Below are 21,852 nucleotides of genomic sequence, written 5' to 3'. Positions count from 1 at the left end.
TACCTCTTTGGTTAGTTAGGTTTATTCCCAGGTATCTTACGGTTATTGGTGCTATAGTAAATGGAATCAATTCTCTAATTTCCCTTTCCGTATTTTCTTTTTTTTCTTTCCAATTTATTTATTTTCAGAAAAACAGTATTCATTATTTTTTCACCACACCCAGTGCTCCATGCAAGCCGTGCCCTCTATAATACCCACCACCTGGTACCCCAACCTCCCACCCCCCCCCCCGCCACTTCAAACGCCTCAGACTGTTTTTCAGAGTCCATAGTCTCTCATGGTTCACCTCCCCTTCCAATTTACCCAAATTCCCTACTCCTCTCTAACGCCCCTTGTCCTCCATGCTATTGGTTATGCTCCACAAATAAGTGAAACCATATGATAACTGACTCTCTCTGCTTGACTTATTTCACTCAGCATCATCTCTTCCAATCCCATCCATGTTGCTACAAAAGTTGGGTGTTCATCCTTTCTGATGGAGGCATAATACTCCATAGTGTACATGGACCACATCTTCCTTATCCATTCATCCGTTGAAGGGCATCTTGGTTCTTTCCATAGTTTGGCGACCGTGGCCATTGCTGCTATAAACATTGGGGTACAGATGGCCCTTCTTTTCACGACATCTGTGTCTTTGGGGTAAATACCCAGGAGTGCAATTGCAGGGTCATAGGGAAGCTCTATTTTTAATTTCTTGAGGAATCTCCACACTGTTCTCCAAAGAGGCTGCACCAACCTGCATTCCCACCAACAGTGGAAGAGGGTTCCCCTTTCTCCACATCCTCTCCAACACATGTTGTTTCCTGTTTTGTTAATTTTGGCCATTCTAACTGGTGTAAGGTGATATCTCAATGTGGTTTTAATTTGAATCTCCCTGAGGGCTAATGATGATGAGCATTTTTTCATGTGTCTGATAGCCATTTGTATGTCTTGATTGGAGAAGTATCTGTTCATATCTTCTGCCCATTTTTTGATATGTTTGCCTGTTTCGTGTGTGTTGAGTTTGAGGAGTTCATTATAGATCCTGGATATCAACCTTTTGTCTGTACTGTCATTTGCAAATATCTTCTCCCATTCCGTGGGTTGCCTCTTTGTTTTTTTGACTGTTTCCTTTGCTGTGCAGAAGCTTTTGATTTTGATGAAGTCCCAAAAGTTTATATTCGCTTTTGTTTCCTTTGCCTTTGGAGACGTATCTTTTTTTTTTTATTTTTTTTAATTATTATTTATTTATTTATTTTCAGAAAAACAGTATTCATTATTTTTTCACCACACCCAGTGCTCCATGCAAGCCGTGCCCTCTATAATACCCACCACCTGGTACCCCAACCTCCCACCCCACCGCCACTTCAAACCCCTCAGACTGTTTTTCAGAGTCTATAGTCTCTCATGGTTCACCTCCCCTTCCAATCAGTTGCTGTGGCTGATATTGAAGAGATTACTGCCTATGTTCTCCTCTAGGATTCTGATGGATTCCTGTCTCACGTTGAGGTCTTTTATCCATTTTGAGTTTATCTTTGTGTACGGTGTAAGAGAATGGTCGAGTTTCATTCTTCTACATATAGCTGTCCAGTTTTGCCAGCACCATTTATTGAAGAGACTGTCTTTTTTCCACTGCATATTTTTTCCTGTTTTGTCGAAGATTAATTGACCATAAAGTAGAGGGTCCATATCTGGGCTCTCTACTCTGTTCCACTGGTCTATGTGTCTGTTTTTGTGCCAGTACCATGCTGTCTTGGTGATCACAGCTTTGTAATAAAGCTTGAAATCAGGTAACGTGATGCCGCCAGCTTTATTTTTGTATTTTCATTGTTAGTGTATAGGAAAGCCACTGATTACTGTACATTGACTTTGTATCCTGCCACGTTGCTGAATTGCTGTATGAGTTCTAATAGTTTGGGGGTGGAGTCTTTTGGGTTTTCCATATAAAGAATCATGTCATCTGCAAAGAGAGAGAGTTTGACTTCTTCATTACCAATTTGGATACCTTTTATTTCCCTTTGTTGTCTGATTGCTGTTGCTAGGACTTCTAATACTATGTTGAACAAGAGTAGTGAGAGTGGGCATCCTTGTCGTGTTCCTGATCTCAACGGGAAGGACGCAAACTTTTTCCCATTGAGGATGATATTGGCTGTGGGTCTTTCATAGATAGATTTGATGAGATCAGCCACAGCAACTTCTTTCAAGATATGTCTCTAAAGGCAAAGGACACAAAAGCCAAAATAAAATTCTTGGACTTCATCAAAATCAATAGCTTCTGCACAGCAAAGGAAACAGTCAACAAAACAAAGAGGCAACCCATGGAATGGAAGAAGATATTTTCAAATGACAGTACAGACAAAAGGTTGATATCTAGGATCTATAAAGAACTCCTCAACCTCAACACACACAAAACAGATAATCATATCAAAAAATGGGCAGAAGACATGAACAGATACTTCTCCAATGAAGACATACAAATGGCTATCAGACACATGAAAAAATGTTCATCATCACTAGCCATCAGGGAGATTCAAATTAAAACCACATTGAGATATCACCTTACACCAGTTAGAATGGCCAAAATTAGCAAGACAGGAAACAACATGTGTTGGAGAGGATGTGGAGAAAGGGGAACCCTCTTTACACAGCTGGTGGAAATGCAAGTTGCTGCAGCCACTTTGGAGAACAGTGTGGAGATTCCTCAAGAAATTAAAAATAGAACTTCCCTATGACCCTGCCATTGCACTACTGGGTATTTACCCCAAAGATACAGATGTCGTGAAAAGAAGGGCCATCTGTACCCCAATGTTTATAGCAGCCATGGCCACGGTCGCCAAACTGTGGAAAGAACCAAGATGCCCTTCAACGGATGAATGGATAAGGAAGATGTGGTCCATATACACTATTGAGTATTACGCCTCCATCAGAAAGGATGAATACCCAACTTTTGTAGCAACATGGACGGGACTGGAAGAGATTATGCTGAGTGAAATAAGTCAAGCAGAGAGAGTCAATTATCATATGGTTTCACTTATTTGTGGAGCATAACAAATAGCATGGAGGACATGGGGAGTTAGAGAGGAGAAGGGAGTTGTGGGAAATTGGGAGTGGAGGTGAACCATGAGAGACTATGGACTCTGAAAAACAATCTGAGGGGTTTGAAGGGGCAGTGGGTGGGAGGTTTGGGAACCAGGTGGTGGGTATTAGAGAGGGCACAGATTGCATGGAGCACTGGGTGTGGTGCAAAAACAATGAATACTGTTATGCTGAAAATAAATTTTAAAAAATGATTTAAAAATTAAAAAAAAAGAAAATGGTATTTACAATCGCATCTAAAAGAATAAAACACTTGGGAATAAAATTAACAAAAGCACAAAACTTATACTCTTAAACTATAAATCATTGTTGAAAGAAAGCAAAAACACACATCAACAGAAAGGCATCTCACGTTTGCACATCAGAAGACCTAATATTTATAAGATGGAAACTGATCTACATTTTACGTGGCACCTCTGTCAAAATCTGAGGTGACTTCTTTGCAAAAACTGATTAACTGATCTTAAAATTCATATCAAATTCAGCATGACTCAAGTAGCCAAAACAATCTTGAAATTAAAGCCGGAAGACTCACATAGCCCTTTTTTGCCCTAAAGATTTCTTTCTTTAGAGAGAAAGAGACAGCGAGAGCACAAGTCTGGGGAAGGGGCAGGGTGAGAGAAAATGAAGCAGGCTCCAAGCTGAGCACGGAGCCCAATGTGGGGCTTGACCTCCCGACCCTGAGATCATGACCTGAGACAAAATGAAGAGTCGGCGCTCAGCTGACTAAGCCACCAAAGCAGCCCTCACATTATTGTGAAGTCCCATTAAGTCCTCAAGACAGTACAAAGCTAGCATAAGACAGACTTACAGATCAATAGAATAAAACTGAGAGTCCAGAAGCAAACCCGTGTGTTTGTGGCCAACTGTTTTTTTTTTTTTAAGATTTTATTTGTTTATTTGACAGACAGAGATCACAAGTAGACAGAGAGGCAGGCAGAGAGAGAGGAGGAAGCAGGCTCCCTGCTGAGCAGAGAGCCCGATGCGGGACTCGATCCCAGGACCCTGAGATCATGACCTGAGCCGAAGGCAGCGGCTTAACCCACTGAGCCACCCAGGCGCCCCAGTGGCCAACTGTTTTTAACGAAGGTTCTAAGATAATTCAGTAAGAAAAAAAAGTATTTTCAAGGAATGGGGACAATGGGTCTCCACATGCAGAAGAATAAGGTTGGACCCTATGCAGCATACAAAAATTAACTCAAGATGGGTCTAAGACCTAAAGGCAAAAGCAAAAATAATAAATAAATTAAACTCTTAAGAGAAAACACAGTATAAATCTTTAGTCTTCACTAGGCAACGTCTTCTCCATATGACAGCAAAAGCACAAGCAACCGAAGAAAAAAGAGATAAACTGGACATTACCAAAATAAGAACTTTTATATCTCAAAGGACACATCAAAAAAGCAAAAAGATGATCCACCGAAATGAGGCAGAAATTTGACAATCATACATCTGATAAGAAACTTGTTTCCAAAATATATGAAAAGCCCTTTCACCTCAAAATCTAAGAAATAACCTAGTTTAAAAACGGGCAAATGACAAGGATTTTCCACCAAAGATACACAGATGGCCGCCAGGCCCGTGGAAAGACGCTCGACACCGTCAGGCACCGGAGAGCCGCAGGTGGAACCCAGGGCGAGTGTCCGGAGGACGCGGGGCAGCCAGGGTCCCGCTCTCGGACGGCGGCGCGGCAAAGGCGGGTGGCGGCTCTGGAGCGCAGCCCCAAGCCCCGCACGCGTGGGACTCACCCCCGGCCCAGCAGTGCCGCTGTCAGGGGCACGCCCGAGAGCACAAACACGTCAGCGCACACAAAGCATCTCTACACGATGCCGAGAGCAGGAACGTTCGGAGCAGCCCGACCCGGACACGGCGAACACGGCGACCGGACGCCGGCCGGTAGGGAGAGGAAAGGAGCCGCGTGCCACGCCGCGGGTCCATCTGGAAAACCCCGCGCCCGGTAAAGCGGCACGAAGTCCACAGCTCACGAACCACCTTCCCAGCAAGCGTGCGAGCAGGGACATCCGCGAGGACAGATGCAGGTCGGCGGCCGCGTGGTGCTGGGGCGCGGGAGGGAACGGCAGGGAAGCCTGGGGCCCGCGGTGTCTTTTCTGGGTAGAACGTGTCCTAAAATGGCATGTGGTGATGGGGCGCATCGGCCCGAACACACGAGAAGCCGGGGACCCGTGGGTTTAGGAGCTTCGCTGTACGCTCTGAGAGCGTCCGAACACGGCCGCTAACGAAACACACACACACACGGGAGCATTCCATTTACGGGAGGTCGGATACGAGCAAGACCCGCGCGTGTTGCTGGCAGCCGGCGCTTGTGGGCCCTGGTGGGAGAGGAGGCGCGGGGAACCCCAGCCTCCTGCCGTCTGGGAACGTTTCCAGCTGCGGCTGCGAAGGGCTCACTCCCTTCCCGAAGCTTCAGGGGGCTATAAACTTAAGGAAGCACAATTTTCTCAAGGCATGCTATATTTCTATTAAAAGTTTCTTTTTAGGGCACCTTGGGGGTTGGGCGGGGGAAGTGTCTGCCTTCAGCTCAGTTCATGATCCCAGGGCCCTGAGATCGAGCCCCAAGGGGGATCCCTGCTCAGCAAGAAGCCTGCTTCTCCCGCTCCCTCTGCCCTCCCTGGCTTGTGTTCTCTGTTGCACGCTGTCTCTCAAATAAATAAAAACTTTTTTTTTTAAAGTTTCTTTTTAGAAAAGTAAGCTGACTTCTACATGAGCCGTCCTGTTTCTGTTCAGTCTCTCTTCCCGACCTACACACACACCTTCCTTCTAGTTCTCTGATCTCCACGGAGAGGCTGAAGATGCAGCGGTGCTCACGCCGAGCCGCAAAGTGCGCCAAATCAATGGGAACTGGGGACGAGGACTCCGCATCAAATACTTACATCAACAGGAGCCGGCAACCATCGGGCCCTCTTTAGAATCACTTGCATCCGGCATGCTGCCCCTCGCTACCTTTGCTGTACAGCAGCTCACCTACCGAATAACCCGTCACGATACGGGTCTAACGCAAGCCAGGAAAACACCAACATTTAAATATATCTTTCAAATAAAGTCACAAATATTGAAAGCACTCATTTGTTTGTAAAAGAATACATATGAAAGAAATGTAAAGACAAAACAGAGCAAGGAGATAAGGGACTGAAAATGTCACAAGGTTTTCATTTTTAAGACTTCTATAGGAAAACATAATAAGACCCCATTAAAAATAGATGTTTGGGATATCATAAACACAATAGCACCAACAGCACCATTTTCTACCTCCTCAAACAAAAAAAAAAAACGCATCAAAAGGTGCAAAGTAGCAAGTTATTCATGAAGGCCACGTGCTAGCAAACTCGAGGAGGAGGCAGTTCATGAAGCCCAAAACCCGAAGAAGGTCAGAGCAGCCACATGGCCCCATGTATGTGGGCATAGGAAGGAGCCAGTGAGCTCTCCTGCAAACGCCGCAGGCCAGCCCAAGCACACGGGTGCTGCCCCAAGGGGGTTCGCCCAGCCTGACAGCCAGCAAGCACAGAGACCTCAGGAAACGGCCCCCGGGACTCTTGAGCACGGTTGCACAGCCTCCCTTCCGGGACAGAGCTCCACAGTCACAGCTCAGCAGCACGGCGACACTGAGGCTAAGGGAAGAAAAGGTAAAGATAAAGCTGGGGAATGGAAACAGAGCCAAGAAACCTCGGAAATCATGCTGCCATATTCTTAACTCCACGCGCAAACAACAGCAGGGAGAGCTCATAGAGAGAGAAAAGCCTTCTGCAAAGTGTTCAGCAAAAGCCAGGTGACACAAAGATGAGCAGCGAAGCATCAAGGTCAAGTCTGACTACGTTATTACAAGAAACAAAAGAGCAATATCCCAGTAAGGCTGAAAAAAGAATTGTTTTAAAGGAGCAGAATGACATCCCCCTACCGTAAGAGCACCAGAAACACAGGTCCACACAGAGCCACACCCCGGCACCCGCTACTCTAAACACGTGCAAGACACTGAGAAAGTGAGGCAAGATGCCAAAGAACAAACCAAAACTGGAAGAAGTCGGGAACAAGCTGACGGACCTTGGGAAATAAAGGACAGCTCATTTCGGAAAGGAGGCATCTGCTAGAAGAAACCACATGTGGAGGGGGGGGTGGTTAGAAAAAGAAACTTTAAAACAAACAGGAGGTGCCAACTATTAAAGGCAGGCAAAGAAAATGCAAGAGAGAGAACAGGAGTCTGCAAACACGAAAACTAAAGTGGTGGGGCAGACGTAATTCACGAGACGTTGACTGAGTTTCACAAAACACAGGTTTGTCAACACAAGACAAAGTGAAAGAACCAGAGAAACCAACTCGGAGAAAATGACGCCATGATCTAAAATCCCAGCACCGAACATGGAGAAAATTCAAGCCCGCTGGCATCACCTGGAAAGGGGAGTGACTGGTCCAGCAAGTGCACAGACGGCCCGCGGCGGCCGGCAGCACCGTGTCTCAGCGGGGAGCCCGGACGATCCAGGATGAAGGGCTCGGGGCAAATGCTGTGAACGCACACGTGCTCGAGGATCGGGGTCTCCGTGAGCCTCCTCTGCAGAAACTACGAGAGAGCCCACTCCGCAAGTCATGACAAGGGGGGGCCGCGAAGACCGGAGAACGGAGACGAGATGTGAACAGGAAAAGTACCGAATTCAGTGCACAAACGTGCCCACAGTCCGCGCCGTAATCCAAAATGGAGAACAGTGAGAACTCAGGAAAAAGACTCTCCGTGGCTTCCGGCAGTCATTCTGGTGGTCTTCACCTTGTTATGCGAAAACTGCCAGACGCACGGCGTGGGACAGAGAAGACACCTGGCCATCCATCGCTCCGACTGCTATCTCCTGCGTGCTTGGAAATCGGGATTTTCAGCATGGAAGGAAACAGACACAAATGCAACACAGAAGAGGCGTGGTGAGGAGTCCAGAGTCCTGAATTTGAGTATCGGTGTGAATGCATAAACCAGTCTGTCTAAAAACTCACGTGTGCGTCCAGCTGAAGTCTAGACACAGCGACTGACCTGCAGCAACAGCGTCCTGAGAAACAAGACTGTCTTCTCCAAATACCACTTTCACTAAATAGATCAAGTCTCCTCAGACACTGGCTAATCCCAAGTCTGGGACAGAAAACGGATGGCGTGGACATCAGAGACCCTAGAGTCCGCCGCTTACCCAGAGAATGCGGAAACAGGGATGCGGAGGGGACAGGCACCATCAGCAACAGCGACTGCACGGCCAGCGCCCGAACGTTCATCAGTAGGTGAGCGGAAGAGGATGATGCGGCTTACGTGCCTGACGCAGTGTCCCTCAGCCATCGAGCAGAATGGAATCTCATCATTTGCAAAGACACGGATGCAGCTAGAGAGTGTGACGCTAAATGAGACAAACACCGTGACTCCACTCACAGACAGGACGTAAGAAGCAAAACTGACGAGCAACGGCGATATAAGGGAGACCGAGAGCGACCAACCAAGAAACAGACTCAACGACAGAAAACACGCAGGGGGATGGGGGGCAGGACGGAGGGAAACAGGTGACGGGGTGCAGGAGGCGCCCGCCGTGATGAGCGCGGAGCGGTGTGCGGAAGGGGTGAGTCCCTGTATCGTACGCCGGAAACCCGTGTCACTGTGTAGGTTAACTGTACTGGAACTCAAATGAAAACTTAAAATTAAGGGAATAGACTCCAGACTTGTGTCATGGGCTCAGAGCCCAAGTCGGAAGCGGCCGCACACACCCCAGCCAAGATGGGCTCGTCAGCACCACGAAAGCAAATAACCACACACTGAAACACACCATGGGTATCTAATCCCTGCGATTATATTCCTTTCTAATGAACCGGCCTCACAGTGATGGGAATTCCTTCATTATCTGGGGGACTCTGGGTGGCTCAGTCGGTGAAGTGTCTGCCTTCTGCTCGGGTCATGACGCAGGGTCCTGGGATCCAGTCCCGCATGGGGCTCCGTGCTCCGCGGGGGTCAGCTTCTCCTCCTTCCACTGCCTGCCTCTCTGCCTGCCTGTGCTCTTTTAAATAAATAAATCTTTAAAATAATTCATTTATCTTGTCTTTCCTACATGAACTGTTACATCGTTTAATGAAATAGAATAAGTGTTTCAACACAGACAATCCCAAATTACAGCTGATAAAGACTAAAATATTATCTTTTTTCATCTCCAGCAAATTAATGGACATAAGCACTGACCACATACTGCCACGAACACCATGGAGAGCAGCAGACATGACGGGACCCCATCGCCGGAACACACCAGAACCCCCCCATCTTGCCGCAGGAAGGCACATGAGCCTGACCCAGCCTCTGGACCCAGCTGCAGGGCCCAGAACGTACAGCAGACAGAGGAACACGCCTGTGTACCACATGAGCACATGTGGCAGGATGTGGACTCCAGGACGCTGTCTGGGCTGAAGGGCCCCAGGAGAGAAGGTGCTTTATACTAAGAGAGACGTACAGACACCTCCAGTGAGACAAATGGCCAGGACTCAGCCACAGAGTCGAGGATACGCAGGAGCAGACGGACCCGAGGGGTCCCGGGAAGAATGTCAGCAGCCGGGCCAGAGGGGTTGGCCGCCGTAGGGGGCACGGCAGGCTCTGGAACAGGCTCTTGACCAAAGGCACAGTGACAAGGGGGTCGCCACAGAAGCATTTACGAGACCGTGTTTGTATGTTCGTCTTTCTGGGCACGGCACTCACCAGGTTCAAACACCAAATGCGACGGGTCGATGGATAGACGTATATGCGTCACTGCGAGCTTATCGAACATCGTCTACTGCAGGCTAAATGCGAGTCCTAAAGACCACCACGTTATGTGTGTGCAGAGCTGGCTCACAAGCCCAGCTGTGCTCTAGAATTTTCTAGAAGCGTCCAACACTCAGATGCCTGGACCCCACCCCAAGACGAGGGAACCAGAATCTGAGTGTTTCCCGCTCTGGCCGTGGGACTCCTGAACACAAGGTCTGAGCTTGGACAACACTGAAACGGGAAAGTACCTGGCCCACACAGCATTGAAAAAAGAAAGAATTACTATAAAGTAATAACCATAATTCACAGCAGGCTTCCGTTCATGGATTTCAGAGCTCTAAACCCTAGTTAGGGAGGGACAAGGAGACGCAGCATGAACCAGCAAGGCTTTCCCGGATCCGTCAGGCGTCCCTGTGGGAATCCGCGCGCACCCGGGGTCCGTCTGGGGTCTGTGCTAGGGTCCGCGCGCACCCGGGGTCCGTCTGGGGTCTGTGCTAGGGTCCGCGCGCACCCGGGGTCCGTCTGGGGTCTGTGCTAGGGTCCGCGCGCACCCGGGGTCCGTCTGGGGTCTGTGCTAGGGTCCGCGCGCACCCGGGGTCCGTCTGGGGTCTGTGCTAGGGTCCGCGCACACCCGGGGACCGTGCTGGGGTCTGCGCGCGCCCAGGGTCCGTCTGGGGTCTGTGCTAGGGTCCGCACGCACCCAGGGTCTGTCTGGGGTCTGTGCTAGGGTTTGCACGCACCCGGGGTCCGTCTGGGGTCTGTGCTAGGGTCTGCGTGCACCCAGGGTCCGTCTGGGGTCTGTGCTAGGGTCTGCACGCACCCAGGGTCCGTCTGGGGTCTATGCTAGGGTCCGCACGCACCCGGGGTCCATCTGGGGTCTGTGCTAGGGTCTGCACGCACCCAGGGTCCGTCTGGGGTCCATCCGGGGTCTGTGCCAGGGTCTGCGCACACCCGGGGACCGTGCTGGGGTCTGCGCGCGCCCAGGGTCCGTCTGGGGTATGCGCTGGGGTCCCCGCACGGCCAGGGCAGCTTCTGGCACCCCCCACTTTGCCGTGTCCACAAGAGGGAAGGCCTCCTAACACGTGCTCAACGCACACACTGAATTCCCGCTGGGTGTCCAGCTCCATCCGCGGCTGGGACGGGGCTCAACCTCAAGCCAAGTGGGAAAGTGACGCTCACCCCACAGCGTCCCACACCGTGATGCAGTCAAGGAGGCGGGTGACGGCCGCGGCAGGCATCCAAGGAGAGCCCTCGGAGGGGAAGGTTGACTGTTCCGTTCCCTGGCCGCTTCGGGGACGCGGAGCTCCCAGTCTTGGTGGAACCTGGTTTCGTCAGTTCAGCCAGCTGACACGTCAGGCTCCGGGGTGCCAAAAACAGACCCCGTCAGACCCGCCTGCTGTCTCCGGCGAGCCTGCCCTGCCAGTCCACGGCAAGCTCCGCAGAGCCACAGGACGAGCTGGCAAGGCCTCCTCAAGGGGCGTCATGAGAGCCTGGCGGGCGCAGCCGCCGTCCTCCGGCCCACTGCCACGGGAGGGGCGGCCCCTGACAGCTGCAGGTGCACGGAGACCCCCCACGAGCGAGGCCCGCGTCTCCCTGTCACCGCAGAGGGGGCCGAGACACAGACGGGGCCGGGGACTCTGGCGCCACAAGGTGCAATTTCAAAGCCGGCCTCGCCCTTCCAAGAAGAGGAACGCGCTCCCCGATGGGGCGGGGACGGGACACCCCAGCACGTGAGGCTGCGGAGGCTGAAGAGAGACGGAGCACCCAGACGAGGAGAGGAAGAAAACGACAAAGGGAAGTGAGCAGCTGTTCTGACCCTCACTTCAGGGGACGGGACATGAGAAACACAACAGGTCCCTCGGGGCCATCCTTAAAGCCAGAGCCGGTGAACGTGCACTCGTCGGAAGGCGGCTGGAGGCCAGAACCACCCCCCAGGTCTGTCCAGGTCACACCGAGCTGCACTTCAGGCTCCGGGAAGCTCGCTACCACCTGACAGGGGCCGCGATCTCCCTCCATGGAACATCGCGGTAGGTGAGAGGCAAACCCGCCAGGAGCTCATTTAACGAGCCTCCACCATTCCTGGTCCCCGCTGTCCCCTGGCCTCCACCCTCCCCTGGGTCCCCGCTGTCCCCTGGACCTCCCCATCCTGAGTCCCAATGCCATGTAGGCTCTGGAGGGGCATGCCGAGGGGTGCTGTGCCCTCGAGGACACCCTTCTGGACAGACCGTCCTTCAAACCCAGCATTCAGGTGGGACAGGTCCTCCGGCCCACCAATGCCCCTCGAGACTCTTGGGGAGCCTCCCTTCTGAGACCCCAGGGCAAGCCTGTGTCTCCCCTCTGATGCAGAGACAAGATGCTTCCCGCGCCCAGGGTGACGGGCTTGTTCCGCTCAAGTCCTGGCCCCGTTTTTACTCCATCCGGCTCCTTAGAATTAGGTCAACAACAGTATTTGTCACGTGGTCTTGGTAAACTACCTCCAGAAAGCTCTCTTCCGTAACAGAGAAAGGTTCCAGCCACCAGAGAGGAGTAGGATGCTCACAGCCTCGCCCACAGCGGCCAAAGGACACGTGCACACGAGTCTCAGAGCATCAACCGCGCTCCGAATCGCCCTCATCACCGTGACTGTGATGCTGACGAGATGCACAAAGTCTGAACCCCTCCAGGCCGTTCAGGAGACTTTCAACACCCTCACTTTTGGGAAACTCCTGTCTGTTGGCCCCAACTGTCAAGAGCAGTGACCCCTCTGAGAATCTGGGGCCAGAACACACCAACGTGGTCTCATCACGTGAATCCACGACACGGTCTCCGGCAAAGCAGTCCACCGTCTCCACGGGGAGCCTTCCTCCACAGCACACGGGGCTGGTCCTTCATCCATTTATGCCCGTGACCTCCACGGATGGCCGTCCGCCAGCCAAGGACAGGGCCCGAGAGACCGCACCCACGCCCGGATCGTGGACAGCAGACGGCACATTCTAGTTGTTGGAGTCCCTGCCCTGTGGCCGCTCGTCATGGCGGCCCAAGGTGACAGACATGGAGAGCACGCCTGGGGGGAATCACATATGTTCATCCTTAAGTTACCTAAGCCACATGCAGGCCCCACGTTCCCGCCTGGTCCAGGAGGAGCCGTTCCCACCACCAGCCTCAGCGGCCTTCAGAGCACGACGGCCGGGCTTGGCAGTGACGGCGCGTCCCAGGAGGGCTCTGCGGGGTCTCCTCCCATAGCGCGGACCAACCTACAGGAAACAGGCCCGGAAGCAAGCCTGCGAACCCGTCTGCATGTCTGGCATTCCGCACTGAGCTTCAGGCGAGACCTCATCAAAGGAGGCTACGTGCGAAGCTGCGACCCACAGACTCTTCCAAAATTCCAGCAACTGGGACGCCCTGCTGGCTCCGCTGGCTGAGCATCTGACTCTTGCTCTGGGCTCAGGGCATGATCTTGGGGTCAAGGGACTGAGCCCGCATCAGGCTCGCTGCTCCAGAGCCCGCTGGCGCTTTCCTCCTCCACCCCTCCCGGCGGCCTGTGCGTGCCCATCTCTCTCTCTCTCTCTCGCTCTGTCAAATAAATACATCTTTAAAAAGAACTCTAACTGGCCATCTACACTGCAGCAAACACATTCACCAATTCAAACACAAGTGCGTGGTGACCGGCTAGAGCCCAGACGTTTCACAAGAGGAAACCCCCAAATCGCTACCACGCCGACTGTGTCGTACCAGGGGTCGGAAGGCGCACCCTGCAGTGCCGCGGGTCTGCCGCAGACGGCAGGACAGGAGGACAGGTGCATCACGCGCCGGCGATTCCAACAGAGGCAGCCTGTCTGCTTCGAGAACTGTGGGCACCAGAAGCATGAGGAAACCGTGACATTTAGCTGTGAAACCGAGCTACCGCCAAGAACTGCCGGCCCGGCTTCTGCCGCGCGCTCTCCTTTTCCTCCCCGTCAGCGTCTGTGGGATACATGTGTCTAAATTTAAGACCAGAGAAAAAAGTTCTTAAGAACAACACAGCTGTTGTGTTACTGTTATGTTCTGTTGTTGCAGATGGTTCTTTAAATCTAGGTGTTTATTTTGTTACGTAAGGAGGGATCCATTCGTCCTGGGAGAGAAAGTCGTCAGAGGAAGGAAGCGGGTCTGCACACCCCGGAGGAAGGTCTGCGTCTAACACACTCACGCAGCAGGTGCACACGTGTTCCCAAGTGGGAACCGTGCAGCGGGGGTCTGGGCGTCGCCTGCAGCAGGGGACACACCGGAGGGGTGGCTGCTGTGGGGAGAAGGCCCCAGCCAGCAGGTGCACAAGCCGACCTGAAAGATAACAGCCACCATCACAAACACACTGATTGTCATTCTCTAAGCAGCTCAAGGGTCTGGCAACTCAACCCAGCGTGGAGGAAGGAGAAATTGTAATTCCAGGCTCACATGAGGGACGCCTAAGGTTCGTGGGAAGAGCTGGCTGGAAGCACCCGGAAACTGCACAGAATGACGACGCCCAAGGAGGAGCCGCCGCTCGCTCTGCAGAGCCACTAGACGTGCCGCCCGGCCATGGGCAGGCACGCCAGGGAGGCGAGTGTGAACGCCACGACCAGCACGGCTCTGCGTTCCGGTTACCTGTGCTCGTGAGTGAAGGGGTGAGGGGCCGCGGGGGAGGGCAGCCGTGACAGCAGACGCAGGCCCGAGAGCCAGGGCCCGGCCGCCCTTCAGCTAGGCTTTAACTTTCCACCGATTTCTCCCAGAATGTGCCCAACCCCAGACGCTGGCTCCCAGATTTAAGCAGTAATACTTAAACAGAAGCAGGAGACATTCTAAGGAGCTAAAGAAAACTGAAATATTTAAAATTGTGGCTAATCTCTTAAACCTGTTCCTCATGTCATTTAACTATTCAGTTGTGCTGTGAACCAAGTTCAGCGTGGGCTCTCGGCCTGATCAGAGAGCCGGTCCTCCCCGGGGTGCGCGTGCGTGCACGCACACACGCCAGACACACAACCAAGTACACACTCACACAGGCATCCAGAGACACCGTGAGACACATACAGACACACCTGCTCAGAGATACACACTCACACTCATGGACACATTCACACTCACACACACCCCCAAATACACACAGGACACACCGGCACCATGAGACACACACACGTCTGCTCCCAGGATTAGCTCACACAAACACACACAGACACACAGACACAGACACACTCAGAGACACACATGGACACACATGGACACACTCGCACACACACTCGGACACCCACACACACAAGGAACACTGAGCATCACGGCCATGTTTGACTTTATGAAGTCTGAGTCTCAAAGTTAAGTGTTTTTGAGAAATAAAGCAGAGCACATTTGCACATTTGGGAAGACACTACAAATACAACCATCAGGATAAGAGCGGTCTACCCTGTGCAGCTGGGAAACTCAGGCAACAACGGCGACATGACCCCAACGCGGTTTCTGGAACCTGCTCTTTCTTTACAGAGATTTGGTAGAGGAGGACAAATCTTTTTTTTTTTTTTAAGGCAAAAAGATCCAACTCCCCGAAAGAAATGTAAGTTAAAATGCAGGTAAGCTGCCCACAGTGAGAGAACTGAGAACTGTCCTTTTATGTTGTTTTAAACTAGAAACAGTGGTTCCCACAACAAACGATGTCCTGAGTACCAGGTTCGTGGTGCTGGAAAACAAGACACGGACTCCTCAGCCTGGATCTGCCCCGAATCTCTTACCGACTTCCTGGGACGGGATGCTTTGTCCCGTCCCGTCCATCTTTTCTCCAGCTCGTCTGTTGGCCTTCAAAGCACGCAGACCGAAGCACTGGGCCCCGCACCTGCCGGGGTCTGTCTCTAAACCCTTCTTGTGTCCCCCACGCGGCGCTCGACCGACGGCGTTCCTGCCCCTTCCTCAGCCTGGGCTCCTGGATTCCAGCCAAGACGGAGCTCTTTGGGGGCACAGGTTCAAAATGACTGAATATAACGGCGCCCTGAGACGGCGTCTGTGTCCTCGCCAGCCGAGTGTCTGCAGGTGGTTAATTCTCGCTGGAACTCCACACTCGTGATTCCTATCCTTCCGCTATTCAGTTCCTAACGAGGACGACATCTTAATTGTGTGTATATGTGTCACTGGGCAGAAATTAAGATTACGCATCCAGGTCCTACTGAGGAATCATCAGCTTCAATAAACAATTTTTTCCACTGCTTTAAAAATGCTAAGGGAGCTAATCCTGTGACATTCTGAAAACAGACATAGATAAAATACACAGATAAAAGAGGAAAAACTTACACTTTGCAATGTTTTCCTGGAAATGTAGAAATTTTGTTCAAATTCATGTAAAACAAACTCTCCAATGATGAGAGCCAAGCATGAAATTACACGACACGTCCATATTGTGGCGACACAGTGATGGCCCCAGCGATGCCCATAGTCAAACCCAGAATTTGCCAACGCAACACCTCGAATGGAAAAGAGACTTTGCCTGTGGGATTAAGGGCTCCAGTGCGGGGACCATCCCGAGATAACCACATGCGTCCACGAGAGCAGAGACGGTTTCCTGGCTCCCGGGACCACAGATGAGGATGCCGCCAACAGCCAGCACCCGTACCCGGCGAGTCCCAGTGCTGCTGGCGGCCGCTAGAGCACGGCGGTCCAACACGTGGACTGGCCTCGCGTCCACGCTGACTTCAAGTCAGATTAACGCACTCATTACAACGGTTGCAACGGTGGACTGAGCGGCTGTCATTCAAGGAACGGACGTCGGGGGGAAGGCCCATGTCCGGGAGACCGTCCTGCGCCCAGACCTCCACCCTAATGATCACACAGCACTTCCACGGTGGCACTTTTCCCGAAAGCTTAGCCAGGCACCACCCTCCAGGGACCGTGCACAGCTCTACCTCCCCCAGCATACATTCGCACATAGAAGAGCCACGATCATGCAGAAAATATAAAAAGCGAACATTGTTAGGTGTGCAGTCTACGTGTGAGGACAAACTTTTTGTAAAACCTGTACTGAAATGTGTGCTGAAAATCCTTAAAATCTTCCCCTCTTTTAAAACATTTTAAGCTCACAAATGTGTTCTAATAGAGTAATTAGCTGAACAGAGGTGATCTGTCGAGGCGTCATTCGCATTAACAGAGAAGGGGACATCACCGGCACCTGATGCCCATAGCATGGTAGACTCCATCGCTATTAAAATATTATTACATGTTTTTATAGACAAGGAGAGTTGTCCTAATATACTGCAGTGATTTGTTAAAACATCTGTTATAGAAATAATTGGTATAATAGTTTTATTAATACAAATTGTGTGTATCTACAGATAAGGACTTAGGAAAACTAAACCAAAATGTCAATAATGACCATCTCTGAATCTTTTATTTATGCTCATCTTTCCATGGTAAGCTATGTTATTGGCATAGTTTTTTAAAAGTTGACAAATAAAAGATTGTACAATTATAGGGGCACCTGGGTGGCTCAGTCATTGGGCCTTCAGCTGAGATCATGATCCCAGGGTCCTGGGATGGAGCCCTGCATCATCCCCGCTCAGCAGGAAGCCTGCTTCTCCCTCTCCCCCTGCCCCTGCTTGTGTCCCCTCTCTTGCTGTCTCTGTCAAATAAATAAATAAAATCTTTTTTAAAAATTGCAGTTTCGGTATTCACGATTTCTACAAGTAAATCTCTGAATTAGCTAGCTAGAAGGTAGTCTCACACATAATTTGTACAATTTATCCTTAATACATAGGTACTTGCTTAACTAAAAAAGTTGAAATATTTGCTAACACAATCACTAGCTACTCATCATGCATGCCCGAAGTCCCTGCAGGGAAACGTGATCTGACCGTGAGAAGGGAGAAGACTTACGGGCTTACGACCCACACCCCGCACTGGAAGAGACAGCGAAGGGAGACAGGAGAGGAACACGCTCTGCTGCGGCCAAGGGAGAGTCACAGACGAGTCACAGTCAGAACCCAGGTTTCCAACTGCCAGGCAGGTGCTGGACACCCGTTCACGCCAGGCCTCCATTCACCCCGCAAGGCCAGGCGATATGAGGACCCCCCCGGCTTTCTGGCTAATTAGGGAGAAAGGAAAGGGAAGCACCAGTAGGTTTAGTTCGTAAGATATTAAACCAAATTGAATTCACATATTTAATAAAGAAAAAAACATTTGGGTTCGTCAAAGTTAACGAGAACCTGCACTAAAAACCAGTGACGCTGCCCAATGAAAAGGAATCGGCTTTACAAGGGGCTGCTTCTGGCGTCGGCAGACAGGCCCACACGTGGTGCTGCTCTGTTTCTCGCCCCATGTAAAGTTCGTCTCGGAGCAACGCCGACCTGTTCACAGTTACCTGGAGGAGAGGGAATTTTCCTTTGCAAAATAACCCGGATTTCCACATTCCAAATTAATGCAGCTTGATGCAGCAGCAACACTAAGAACACTTTCTACAATTTCTCCTATTTTCAATGAGACAAATCTCAAAATGCAGCCTGTTCTCGTCCTGGTCGGAGCACCAGAGAACTATGAATTCTGCTCGGAGTCCGGCCTGAGGGCGGAACCACGGCCAGAACTGGGTCACGTCCACGGAGCCACGGGATCGACGAAAAGATCAGCACCCGAACGATTCCAGTAGGCTGCTTCAGAAATAGCCTGCCATCCCAAACAATCCAACGTGCATTTTCCATATGATCTGTATGAACGAATCTGCATGCAGACCACTGACTGTCCTAAGAGCTCCTGTGCAGAAACTCCTTCTACCAAAGAGGAACGGTTTATCGAGATTATATCATCGCCTTGGCCTGTGCGCTCAGACCCTCGAGGATACGGAAGGATGACAGACTAGATCACGAGAGCAAAGCAAGCTTCCTCGACCTCGTCTCCTGACATGTGGACCATGTCACTCCTCGGGGTGGGGTGGACTGATTGGTGGAATCATGGCCTCGACCCACCAGATGCCGGCAGAGCCGTCATGCAGCCGCACAAACAAATGAGAAACTGTCCGGACCTTCTAACACCCACTGGCTACGGGGGCAAACCGCCCCCTGGAGAAGGAGCGATACAAAGGGGGACAGAAGACGTCCCAGGGAGGTGACCCACGTCTCTCCACGGACAGAACAGAGAAGCTGAGAGAGACGGGACCCAGGTGGACCTTGAGAGTCTACCTTCGGCTCAGTTCATGATCCCGGGGTCCTGGGATGGAGCCCCACGTTGGGCTCCCTGCTCCGCGGGGAGCCTGCTGCTCTGCCTACTTGTGCTCTGTCTAATACATGAATAAGATCTTTTAAAAGAGAGAGAGAGATGGAATCCAGGTGGGGAAAGGGAATCTTCCTTTGCCTCCCTTTCCTTCCCCAAATCCACATAAAGGTCAGTGGTGGGAGAGAAGGGAGTACATCCGCAGCAGAGCAGGAAAACAAGAACACCCCTCCTGCAGCAGTATCGTTACGGAGACTCAGAGAAGACGACGGATGGACCCGCGTGACCGCGCGGAGGCCGAGCACGGCTAGTCGGGCACCCGTCCTGGCCAGTGCAGGGCCAGTCCCGCGGAGGGGACCGGCGAAGAAGGGCTTCTGACAGCTCTGACCCCACGGAACCCGAAGGAAGGACTGCGTTCTTCCCATGAATTAACCACCTCAAGACCGCTTATGGAAACACAAAAATCTCCTGCGCCCAACAAGGTAGAATGCCTGTGGCCACTCCAATCCTTACACACACGCCTGCTCGAGAGGGAGGCGTCTCGGGCAGCCGCCTGCAGCTCTGACTGCCAGAAAACAGGAATCGAGGCAAATCAACACCAAAGTAAGGGGAAGAAAGGAAATAATCAGACCCAAACAGGTATCAGAGAAATAGAGAATAAAAAACAATACCGATAATCCATGACAACAAAATCTGGTTCAGGGAGATCATTAAAATCGACAAACCTGACTAATGAAGAAAAAAGGAGAGAAAATTCAAATTCAGGGCATCCAGACCAGAGAAACAGGTCCTCGGATCCTGAAAGCTTAGGGGTTTCTGAGCAACCGGAAAATGTCAGGTGTTTCTCAGTGGGGCGGGCGGGGACGAGCTTCCCTCCAGCGACCCTCGGCAGCCACGGCCAGGAGACACGGCTGGGCTCACGGGGGAGGGACAGCCCATTCCGGAGGCCGGAGGTGGGGGAAGTGGCTGAATGTCCCCCACACCCAGGACCGCCCGGCCCCCAAGGATTACGCAGTTCAGAACTGAGGGACACCTTCCCCAGGGCTCCCCAAGGGGAGAGTTCTGCCCTCCTGAGGCAGAACCGGACAGGGTCCTCCAGGTGCCTCCGCTGCCGGCCGTGGGTGCCAGGCCCGTGACAGAGGCGGCGGCAGCAGGGGTCCTGAGGGAGGCCGGAGCCACGGCTGCTCCCTAAGCTCTGCAATCCCCTTCAGGATCAAGCATCATCCCATTATGGGGAGCTGCATCTCGTAGGGGGAGCTGGGATTTGGGCGGGCGGCTGGCAGGCTCCGGTGACGGCCTCCCTGGGGGGCTGCCCCACACCTCGGCCACTCGCCACATGGTGCAAGACTCGTCCCCAAGGACAAACACCGAACCGTCACCACTGACACACTGTCCCCAGAACGCTGCCCCAACCGTGGAGGGGAGAGGCAGGGGTCTGTCCCTGGCGCCCGGCAGTCTGCCTGAGCTCCGGGCCGGGAAGCGGCCTCAGGGATGGGCTCCGCGGACGCAGCGCCAAGGGGGGCTGTACAGGGAAGGCCAGGCTGGCTCGGTCAGACGGGCACGGGACTCTCGCTCTCAGAGGGGCAGGTCAAGCCCCACGCTGGGCAGACAAGACTTCAATCAATAAGTAAACTTAAAAAAAAAAAAAAACACTGAAAGTTAAGACAATTAAAAATTAGACAAAAGGGACAGTTTGTCTTCTGCGTCCCCGAAGGCTCTTACATAGACTCCAGCGAAGGGCAACGGTGTTCCCGGCTGTGGGGAAGTCAATGCCGCCTCCTGAGAAGACCAAGGAGGCCGAGCAGGTGTCGGCGAACAGAGATGTGCACGTGTGAGGGGCCCCGAGGGACACACCAGGGGACGCAGGAGACAGGAGCAGCTCTGAAGGGTCCACGTGAAATCTTACCACGTTCATCCACACAAATCTGTCCCGGAGATACGAGAACTCCGGACGTGTCCTCTGTCACCCCCGAACCATCGGAGCAAAGGCGTCCGTGTGTGGGGGCCGTGGCACCAGGAGGGGAGGTCACAGCCTGCGTCACCCGTGTTCACAGGCAGGGAGCGGGGTCCCAGCCCGCGGGGCCTTCCTGAGCCCCGGGCTCTGGGTGTTCCGGGCACGTGCGGCGGTGATACGTGCGCGTCCCTGCTCCGCTGTGAGCGGCTCTGTGTCGCCCGCTCCCATGCTCCCACCACGACGCCACGTGACAGCCTCTGAAGGCCACCGGAACGAGAGCACAGCCACTCCGCTCAGCGGTTCCCGTCCCAGCCACCACGGGCCCGGGCACACACTGGGCACAGCCCCCACGGCCGGCGGCCAGCGGCGGAGACCCCGCCGACCTCCTCGCCCCCGCCACGTCCTCCAGCACAACAGAGCAATAGGCGTGGTGCCTCTGCGCGGTCAGCGCGGCGTCCAGACACCAGAGCCCCTCCCCGCCCGCGTCCCCACCGCCGGCCCGCGGGACAGGGCGAGCACAGAAGGGACATTACCTGAGCAGTCCCCATCGTGGCTGGGCTGGGACAGGCCGAGGGTGTCCAGCGGCAGGTGCTGGGAAGCCGCACGGGGCTCAGGGCCGTGCCTCACGTGGTGCCAGAGCCTACGGTGAGGAATGGACAGAAATGGGGAAGATATGATAAAAAAAATAATAATAATAAGCAACCTCCCCCCATGGAAAAGAAAACACACGGAATGCAGATAGAAAACATGAGTCCGCACGATAATTAGAGCCACTGGGAGCCCGGCTTTGGCAGAGACGCGGTCGACACCAAGCAAGGCCAGGTCGGTTTAACAGCCTGAAACGTGGTGTCCATTCGCGCAGACCTTTGTCCCCGGGGCGGGAAAGAGGTCACTTCTG

General features: G+C 52.6%; 1 long non-coding RNA gene across 1 annotated transcript in view; it reads right to left on the bottom strand.

Annotated features, from left to right (window-relative positions):
* LOC122890050 overlaps positions 1–21,852 on the bottom strand; it is a 271,781-nt gene that overhangs the window by 164,842 nt on the left and 85,087 nt on the right. The window contains exon 2 of the long non-coding RNA XR_006381025.1: positions 21,488–21,594. This is a non-coding gene — a long non-coding RNA (uncharacterized LOC122890050). The remainder of the gene's footprint in view (positions 1–21,487; positions 21,595–21,852) is intronic.

Source organism: Neovison vison, chromosome 11 (assembly GCF_020171115.1).
Source record: "Neovison vison isolate M4711 chromosome 11, ASM_NN_V1, whole genome shotgun sequence".
Taxonomy (NCBI): Eukaryota; Metazoa; Chordata; class Mammalia; order Carnivora; family Mustelidae; genus Neogale; species Neogale vison.
This window is presented reverse-complemented; position numbering and strand designations above follow the sequence as displayed.